Below are 10,845 nucleotides of genomic sequence, written 5' to 3' on the forward strand. Positions count from 1 at the left end.
GTCACCCATGCCTTGTCCTGCAGTACTGGGGGATTCCCCAGTATTCGACACAATGAAATTCGAGACCTCAAGGCTGATGTTCTGCGTCAGGTCACGCATGGTGTGTGCACAGAACCGATGCTGCAGCCAGTCACCGGAGAGAAATTCCGGCTTCTGTCCACAACGACCGCTGATCAGGCTCGTCTTGATGTTGCCGCCAACGGAATCTGGGGTGGCCGATTTGAGCGCACCTTTCTTGATATAAGGGTTTTCAACCCCTACGCTGCCTCAAATCGCGCTGCCTCAGTTTCCTCAGTGTATGCACGTCATGAAAAGGAGAAACGCCGGAGATATGAGCAGCGTCTGCTTGAGGTTGACCGCGCCACGTTCGTGCCAGTAGTGCTGTCAGCCACTGGTGGCACTAGCAAGTGTGCATCGGCCCTGTTCAAGCGTCTTGCCAGCATGCTATCTGACAAGCTGAAGGAGCCGTACTCCGTGACGATGGCATGGCTTCGCTGCAAGCTAAGCTTTGCATGAGTCCGAGCTAGCGTGATGTGCCTTCGTGGGGCAAGATCATCATCCGCACACCGTGTCACCAGGGACCCCGCGTCTGTAGTGGTAGCCGAGGCACGTGTTTCCTTGCAGGACTGTTGAACTAAAGTCAGACATGTACATTTTTGTCTAGAGGTCTAGTCATGTACTTGTCATGATTCTTTTCTATTTTATTCTTTTTACCAGGCGTGGGCCATCCCCTGGATTATCAAAATGGGTGCCTTATTATTTTCTTTCTTTTTCTTTTCTTTTTCTGTTTATTCTTTTTACCAGGCGTGGGCCATCCCCTGGACTATCAAAATGGGTGCCTTATTATTTTTCTGAGTGCAAATTAACGTCACTATGACTGTAAAAAAAAAAAAAAAAATTCAGCTCTGTGTATACGTATATGTAGGGTCTTGGTCGAGCGGAATCGGATCTTCTGATGTCATGCGTACACTTCACACCAGCGCAAGGCCGGTCTCGAGGCAGGGCACCATTGTTTTTGATCCAAGAGTACCCGCGACTCCCCGGGTTCCCCTCAGATGTGTACGGTATTATGACGCAAAGATCCGATTCCGCTCGACCAAGACCCTATGCAGAGCTGGATCAGGCGTTGCACACTCTGGGGGGGGGGGGGGTTATGTACTCTATTGGAACACAGCGGTACCCAGCAATGGACCCATTCCGCATTGCCAAATATGGATTACATGAGTGATGCATGTGGTCCCCCCTAGGCTATGTGTCCCCCACACACAAGAAGTCCTCCAAGTCAATATTCCGAGGCCAAGGTCCTCACCTGTGACATGTGGAGTCCCGCAGGGATCGCATCTTGCTCCAACCCTCTTCTTATAATTAATTTTTGTTAATTCCCTGCCCTCATCAATCACCTACTGCACCCCATACTTATTTGCTGACGAGGTCACCCTCCTGTATGTACATGATAACAAGAATTCCCTGCAGTGGAACCAATCTCGTCTAGAGAGCGACCTTTCTGCCTGCCACCATGGGCCAGCAACGTCGGTGGAGAGTTCTCACCAACCAAAAAGACTCAGATCCGTAACTACAGTAACGAACACCCTATCCAGCTCTCTTCCCAACCTATCACCATCGATGAAGCTGGTAAGCATCTTGGAGTGTATTTAACACCCGACCAGTCCAACACCATCCACCTTCAGACCATCCTGATAACCTTCCAACGTCGTGTTAATCTGCTATGCTTCATGGAACGGCATCTTGCCCCCACAGCCTTTCTACTTATATAAATGTTCTGTCACACCCGCCCTCGAACACGCCACCTCGGCCTGGTCCTATGCCATCACCAAAGCTGAGCTGGAGCGTTAAAATATTTTACAAGCTAGAGTAGCTAGGAAGTATTTGCTACGTAAAAAAAAGTCGATGTAGATAGATGCGAAACGAAATCCTAGTTGTGTTCTCTTTATGGGGGCCTTATATGGCCCCCAAGGAATGGGGAATCGCGAAAACTAGACCCAAAAAGTCGATATATGAAGCCAGCAGGCCAGGGAGGGCCAAGTTTGTCTCCTCTTGTGATGGCTTTGATGACGTCACGTGTGCTTAGTATTCAAATAATTCTCTGCATTTGAAGATCTTAGTTTTTTGAATTTTCTGGTGATGAAGAACGATGTTTGGTCAACATTCACAAGCTTCTCAACTGCGACCATACTCTAAGGAACCTGAAGGACCTCCTGAGGTGCCCCTGGTAGAAGCGCAGTCTGATGAGGGCCAGGAAATTGGAGCAGACGACTTCACTGGTCGACAAGGAAATAACGATTGGTGTTCCTGCCAGAAATGTGGGGTGATGCAGAGGGCAGTCGATCACCTTTGCTGTCGAGAGAGCGCTGCAGTTTTTAGCATTGACAGCCCTTTGACATGCGTTACATCACCCCGACTTGTACTTCGCGTCAGCTTGTCTAAACAAAACTGTTTTGACCATATGCCTCACGGCGTGTAGAGAATTTCGGGATCCTCGTACTCGAACCAGTGTAGTCGTCCGCTCCAATCTCTTGGCCCTCATCAGGCTGCGCTTCTACCAGGGACACCTCAGGAGGTCCTTCAGGTTCCTTAGAGTATGGCCGCGGTTGTGAAGCTTTATGGCAGTTTTCTAAAAAAGGTTATTGTGTTCTAGGGCGCGTTTGGTTGGTACGAACTAGAACAGGATTCACCAGAACAGCGCGTTTGGTTGGGACTGCACCTGTTCTGGGTCGGCCAGAACATGTTCTGCTTGCTCCGGCCTCGAGGCCGGATCACGCGGAGCAGACCGAGCAGTTTCACTTTTTCACAGTGAAACCTGGCGGGAACATCGATTTTGTTCCCAAATGATCACGTGCATACGTTTTTGGGTTGGACTCGTCGTACCGTACAAAGTGACCATGGTGATCCATACACATTTTGAAGAATGCACCAAGTTTGGCACATTTTTCCACAAAATGTGCTCTGTTTCTGGAGTAGCGTTTGGTTGGCATGAGGCTGCTCCATGTGCACCAGCTGTTCGATCCTGTTCTAGATCGTACCAACCAAACGCAACCCTAGTCCATGGACCCTGTCTAAAAAGTAAGAAAGTAACGAAATGTGATAGCCGAAAATTATAATTTCACAAAAACCTCACAATATTCACACCACTTGAAGATCTTAGTTTTAAAAAGTACTGCTTTCAACACTTGTTTACTGACACTTGTACTGCGCCAACATGCATATGAAAGAGGACTACGAGGGGAAAAGGTCTTCTCGCTTTTCATCCTGTGTGTGATTATTGTGAGGTTTTGCGTGAAATTTTAATTTTCTGCTATCACATTTCGTTAATTTCTTACTTTTTAGACGGGGTCCATGGACTAGAACACAATAACTTTTTTTAGAAAACTGCCATAAAGCAGTTTTTATTGCTATAATTTATTTTGTTTTTTTTAGCTAAGGATATTATTATCATAATATTATGCCACCAATGGAATTTTTCGGCGAGGCGATTCGACCGCCTGGCAGTTGCTGAGGCTTGTGCAGAAGCTATATGAATGCAAGGATCAGAAGCAATTTAGCCTCCTATGTTTTTTCGACCTCAGCAAAGCATTTGACACTGTCTGGACAAGGGGTCTCCTCCATAAGTTAGCAGCGTTTGGCGTAGCCGGGACGTGTCTGCAGTGGCTCACCAGCTATCTCACTGAACGTCGACAGAGTGTCCGAATTGGACATGCCCTGTCCGCCCCTCTAACAGTCCACTCTGGAGTGCCCCAGGGCTCTATCTTGGGGCCTCTATTGTTCATCGTATACGTTAATGATTTGGCAGGTTTGGATCATACCTCACTCTACGCGGACGATACAGCGCTCCATATAACCGAGCCAGGCTTATTGCAAGCCTGCGACTCGCTACAGTATCACATTAATCAAGTTGTGCGCTGGATGTCGAAGTGGAAACTCCGCCCCAATGTGTCGAAAACGGCAATCCTTTGTATCCCCCCACGACCCTCCAGTGACCTCACCCTCCTTACGACTCGGCTTTTTACTTTCCCTGATGATCCCATTGCTATCAACATTGTTAAAAATCACAAACACCTTGGTATATTTCTTGATGAACACTTGTCCTGGGATTCGCACGTAACCTATATTGAAAAGCGAGTTTGCTCCGCGATAGGCTGCATTTCTCCTCACATCTCCCATCTACACCATGGTTGTCGAATACAAATTTATCACTCTTATGTTCTTCCTTTCTTTGATTACTGCTCTCTCGTTTGGTCCTCCGGTCTATCCTCCGCTCTTATGCATCGGTTAGAAGTCACCCACCGTAAATTACTTCGATTAATATTTCGCATGCCCCCTCTGACCTCCTCTCAGACGCTATACATTTTGGCTTCCTCTTCCCCTCTCTCAGAACGCTTTCCCCACTCGGCATGCAAATTCATTCACCGTATTAAGCTTCAACTTGCTCCTCCTCATGCACTTGCGTATTTAAGCTGGTTCAATAATAGCTCGCGTACTAGATGTTCTCTCCATTTCCCACTTGCCAGGTCATCGATCCTTTTAAAATCCCCTCTGTTCAAGTCCTATTCTCATTGGTCTCGGCTTCCGCAGGAGGTAAAGTCTCGTGATACCTTCGCTGCATTTTGTTCCATTCTGCCCGCGCCTAAGTTGAATTGAATTGAATTCGTTGTTTTCCATTGCTAGCCTAATCTTCATACTGCTCTCTCCAGGTTCCTATAGTACTCCTTTTGTTTTGTTTTGTTTTCTCTTTTTCTTCTCCTTCTTTTTCTCAGTTGTCCCCACCATGGCTGGTTAAAATCGCCCGCATCACATGCTTATTGGCACTATGTCATCGTGATTGTGAAATAATAAAATAATAATAATAATGCCCTAAATGATGGCCTAGCGCCTCTTCATGTGCATCATATCAAATTCAATACCGTATTATACGCATTGATGTGGAAGCCTTTTCTTGCAGAAAATGGCACTTGTCTCCATGTATTCATGTTCTTCTGCAGGGGAAAGTTATGGGTACATGTAGTGGCGGTGGTACTTTTTTTATACGCAGGTCATTCTAGGGATCGGCGGATTCTGCTCGAACAGGTGGCAGATTCTGCTCGAAAAGCAGTGAAATTGGCAGTACCATACAAACCTTATGGCGGGCAATTCCGGCTCGAATTCTGCTCCATTTTTTATCCAGATACCAAACATGCATGAAACTTACATGTACCAGAAAAAGTACCGAGTTCTGCCAATTATACTGCCGGCAGAATCCGCCAGACCCTAGGTCATTCTGTTGATGAATTTCATGACTCTGTCATAAAATTGTCTTGTCTTTCAGATAATTCAGATTTCCAAACCCTAAATCACATTTACTTGAGAAATGTAACCAGGTGCGTATCGCAGATGTTTTTGTTGATTCTGTGTTTATAATTGTAGTCATGGGTTGTCGTAATAAGGTCATCCTGCATCATAATGTACTGAAATCGTAATCCTGGTGATGTCGATACAACTTTTGGAAGTAGTTCAATGACTTCAAAGTGTTACAAGTCCACGATTGTCTAAAACAACACAGCAAAGTAGGAACAATAAACATGTATTAAAATGTAAACAAATACATTGTTGAGTCCGACCCCTCGTTCCAACAACTACACTGATTCTGAGGATATACAAGGAGGTACTGAGAGATAAACAAGGCACTCCATAATAATAAAATGTTACACATATTTTGTTGAATATGAATGATATCCAGTCGAACCTCTTTAGGACGAACACCAAGGGGCCGATGGTATTTGTTCTGTGAGTTTGTCTTAACCCAATTTTATAACCAGTGAATACAATTATTTCTCCAATAGAGATACGAATAGATTTCTTCTACAGCGAAAGACTCTTAAGCCAAACCGACTCATTGACTCGTCTCGTACGAAACAAATGAGTCACTGAACAACATGACGGCAACTGAAACAGCAACAGAGAAAATACGATACATGTACAGCACATTCTTGCAGGCACTACAAACAGATTGCACAAATCGTAATTCTTGCTTTGCCGGCACGCAACTTTATTTGGGGCAGTGCAATCTCGCCGCTACTCACAAATCAAACAGCCCAGACTAGAGTAAACAAGTCCAATCGTACGAGATTTTCACGAGACGAGACTGCACCCATTGGCTTGTTTCGTGTGAAGCAAACAAGTCACTGAATGCATGAACCTCCATAATGGAGATTTTCCCTGATATGCGAATTTGTTTTGCATACTCGGCCAATGCGTCCTTGAACCTTTCCCTCCAGATTGGGAACTGCCAAAGATGCTATGCCACTGCACGATTCAGATTCTACCCTATGATCGGAGCACGGAATGCCGGAAGCAATCATGACCAGTGCCTTACTTCAAGTTACTTGTAACGTACCAATGAATGTACAATGAACATGAGTATTTCGACAACACATCTAAGCCTCAGCAGCAACATAAGCCTTGCATTCAAGAAGGTGAACTATATATATTATTATAATTATTAACTCGCGTTCTTCGCACACTGTACTGTAGGCAAGGGCAAAGAGATAAAATGGAAATCCGAATAAACTCAGCACACGTTTCCGTAAATGAAAGGGTGAGCATAAGCAAGTGAGTCGAAGGAACCTGGTCAACTCAGAGATCACCTGTCATTGAGTATTCCGTAAAAGGAGGCCTCGACAGCAGAAAAGCTAAATTTAGAAAAGAGATCCTGTCAGCTTTTCCATTATTTATTGTATTCCACCTAAAATCAGCACACTTTTCGTAAATGAAAGAGTCAACACAAGCAAATGAATCAAAGGGAACTGGTCAACTCACCTGTCATGAGTAATATTCCCTGAAAAATTTGGCTTGTTTGAATACGGTTGCATGTTTCTGAGCTCCGATAGAATTCAGCGGTAACCAGTGTCTAATACCAAATATGGCTTCAAGAATTCCAGTATCAGTTCAGGACAGGCCTACTACTAGTCAACCCGTTATCCCCGTACGCTCTATGTAGAAGAAGTGCTGCTTCGGAGAGATCTCCACCGGACAACATTCGCCCTGGAGCCGTGGAGGGATATCGACCCAGAAGGTCAAGCTACACGCTGCTCGACCCAGCTGCATCCCACCGGATCATCCGCTTCTACCGAGTCCGTAGATGTGGTATGGGTTAATCGCGGTCATCCGTGCTTTTATACGAACGAAATGGCGCTTTTAGTTTTAGTGACATTTTGCATACAAATCCCCATCTAGTAGGGCGCAGTCACCCAGTTTCGGTGGACGTGCGTGAGTTCGATAGGGATTAAAGTAGGAAGGGAGCGTCTCAGCTTCCTCGGACCACGACCATTCGACTCAGCACCCCGAAGACTACAACTGGTGAAATTTTGATTTTTGCCTTAACTCCCCCGAAAGGAGGCACCGACAGCGGAAGAAATAAAGTTCGAAAAGAGATCCTGTCAGCTTTTCAATTACTTTTATTGCATTCTACTAGTACCTAAAAAGCGGCACACTTTTCGCAAATGAAAGAGTCAACACAAAGAAATGAATCAAAGGGAACTGGTCAACTCACCTGTTATTGAGTGAGTAGATAATCAAGCGAGGTACGGAGGGCTTGATGGTTGATCAAAGCCCAAGGGCTTTGATGCCCAAGGGCTTTGATCAGACATCAAGCCCGACTGGACCTCGCTTGGATATGCTTCAGACGGTCCCCAGCATTTTTTAAATATTTTGAATCACTTTATTCTTTGGGTGATCTCGAGTGTGTGGGCAATGTCGGCCTTTCGTTTGGGATTTTAGAGCAGCCTGAAGACTAAAGTGCATTTTTGTTTTCACTGTCCCGTTCGTAAAAGTTGCACACAGAGATTACAGGATTGGGCATGATCAGGACTTTGATGATTTTGTCATACGAGTACAGTTGCCATTGGCAGCAGGCTTTGATGGTTCTCGTACAGGTTGACCCTGACAGGGGCCTATACTGGCATAAGAGGTTATGCGATAATGTCAAATCCGCCATATATAGGAGCCAGTTGGGGTGGCAAAATGCCCAAGCGGGTACAGAAACCCCTTATATAGAAGAATTTGGGGTGGCAAACGTACTATATGACGTGTATCGCATAACCTCTTATAGAGGTTATGCGATACACGTCATATAGGGGCTTTGCATGTATGATGGAATATCAAAGCCCGCTCTCCGAGGCTGCTGAATGGTCGTAGCCTAGCAAAGGGCACGTGGGTAGTTTGAATATTCCGTGAAAGGGGTCTCAGCAGGGCCGAAGCGAAATAAGCCAGGCCAGGAGACGAAATATCCGAAACAGCTCATACAAGAAGCAGTTCCAAAGAAGGAAGTTTCTCGTGCATACACATCCGAAAAGGCTGCAACAAAATGTCTGCCATGCGATGGTAGGAGCTATGAAGCAGGGAGTCGTAAAATACTTACGACTCCCTGCTATGAAGTAGCTCCCTGGTCCAGGTGCCGAACACCTTATGTAGAAACTTACGTAGACAACTCGTCTCAATAGCAGTGTCGTTCCGTTGGTCCCAAAAATGGAAACTTTCACGGTCCGGTATACCCTATCCTTGGTCATGTACATACAATTATCCCTTCACTGTGCATAGTTCGAAACTCCCCCCCCCCCCCCCCCACACACACAATGGTTGCTTCTTTGCTTTGTCACACCACAACCATTCAACGCGGTGAATCCCTCGATAGGCGATTTGCCTTTGGGTCATCCTACTAAAGTTAAGGTTAGCTCTTACATTGCGGACACAATAGTAGAAAAGCTGACAGGATCGCTTTTCTAAATACACACACCATAGACCATGTATACCAGTCACAAGAGAAGCAGCACACAACTCTGCAAAGGTACTGGATTGTGCACCCACAGATTTTCTCTTATAGCAACGATAGCAGACAAAATCCGATTGAACCAGGTCAAGACTAGCAACCGATAACTGCCTACTCCACACACAGGCACAAGGACACACACACACACACACACACGCACAGGCACACACAGACACGCACACACAGACACACACACGCACACACAGACATGCACAGACACACACAGACACGCACACAAACACACACACGCACAGACACACAGACACACGCACACACATACACACACGCACACCCAGACACACACCATTGGACCATTGGACAACCATCGCCAGAGGCGATCATAGCGATGCTACGGCAGAAGCCATAGCAGCTTGTGCTGGGATTGCACAATTCAACAGCTTGCAAGACCGCCACTATTCAGCCTGGTCTACACCACACAGCTATGAAGTGGCTTTTTCTGGCAAGTGAATCCCTACTTTTTGGTCTTTTTTCATTTTTTTCCGCACACACATCACACCACATACTCCGGCATGCACTGGCTGTTGGTAACCAGGGAGTAGTATTGTACTACTCCCTGTTGGTAACCACCCAGGAGAATGAAAGAAAAGTCAGGAAGAGTCTGAGAAAGAGAAGAAAGACATTTGTGACCATAATCGTCGGGAATCGAACCCGCAACCTCTCGATTGGAAATCGCTGCACATACCACTGCACCATATGGGACACACACCCCCCAGACACACACATAGGTACACACCCACACACAGACATGCAAAGACACACACACACAGACACACCCAGACACGCACACAGACACACACACAGACACGCACAGACACGCACACAGACACACACACTCACACACTCACAGGTACACACAGACACAGACACACACCCACACACAGACATGCACAGACACACACAGACACAAGCACACAGACACACGTACACACACACACAGACAGACACACACGCACAGACGCAGACACGCACAGACACACAGACACACACACACAGAGACACACACACGCACGCACAACAGGACTATAGTGCAGCTCGGTGAATTCCGATCGCATGAGTCATGTATTGTACCACGTCATGTGTTGTACCGCGTTGTCATGTATTGTACCGCGTCATGTGTTGTACCGCGTTGTCATGTGTTGTACAGGCCTCTTTTACAGCAAATGAACACAATGGATTAAAATGCAATAAATCATACACTGGACAAGAAATCAGAAAAATGCATGTTTAAAATTAAGAATTTCAAACCCAAACCAAAAGAACTTCAAATCAATTTTTTTATAATACAAAAAATCAATCAATAATCTCAATAATGTGTTGTACCGCGTCATGTGCTGTTGTACCGCGTCATGTGTTGTACCACGTCATGTGTTGTACCGCGTCATGTATTGTACTGCGTCATGTGTTGTACGCGCCGGTTGCTGCACAGCCGTAGACCTGGAAACCAGAGAGTCAAACCCGGGCTGAGTTTCCTAAGCTAGCCCCATATTGGGCGCTTTCGATTAAACGCATTTCGGTCAATTCTAGAATTAGTTATTGTTGATGCACAGTTCGATTACACAAAAAGTGACAGACTCCGTCGTTAGAATTGATTTTATCCAATTCCGTCGAATCCATCAATTCTGAAGAGAAGGCGGAATTTCTCTAATTCTGGCGCCAGAATTGCACTGTCAGCGTGGTACCGGTTTGGTCACGACTCAAGCGCGCGACGAGCCTCCCTGGCCGGCGGGTGCGTGATGCTAGGTCCACATGCGCGCGATCGATCGCGAGGGTGTACGTGATCTCTTTTTGCGATTCATCAATTTCGTTTATGACATGACATGAATAAAATGCGTTGCGAATTCCGGTCGTTCGTTTACAAGGCCGGAATACGCTCATTCTGGTCATTCCAGAATTTAAAAAAACAGTTCCAGAATTGTGTAAACGTGTAATCGAAAGCGCCCATTGTAAACATACCGTACGATCAAGAGTCCTTAATCCCCCAGAGTGCGCAACTGGCATGGGGTTGT

Source organism: Sycon ciliatum, chromosome 9 (assembly GCF_964019385.1).
Source record: "Sycon ciliatum chromosome 9, ocSycCili1.1, whole genome shotgun sequence".
NCBI lineage: Eukaryota > Metazoa > Porifera > Calcarea > Leucosolenida > Sycettidae > Sycon > Sycon ciliatum.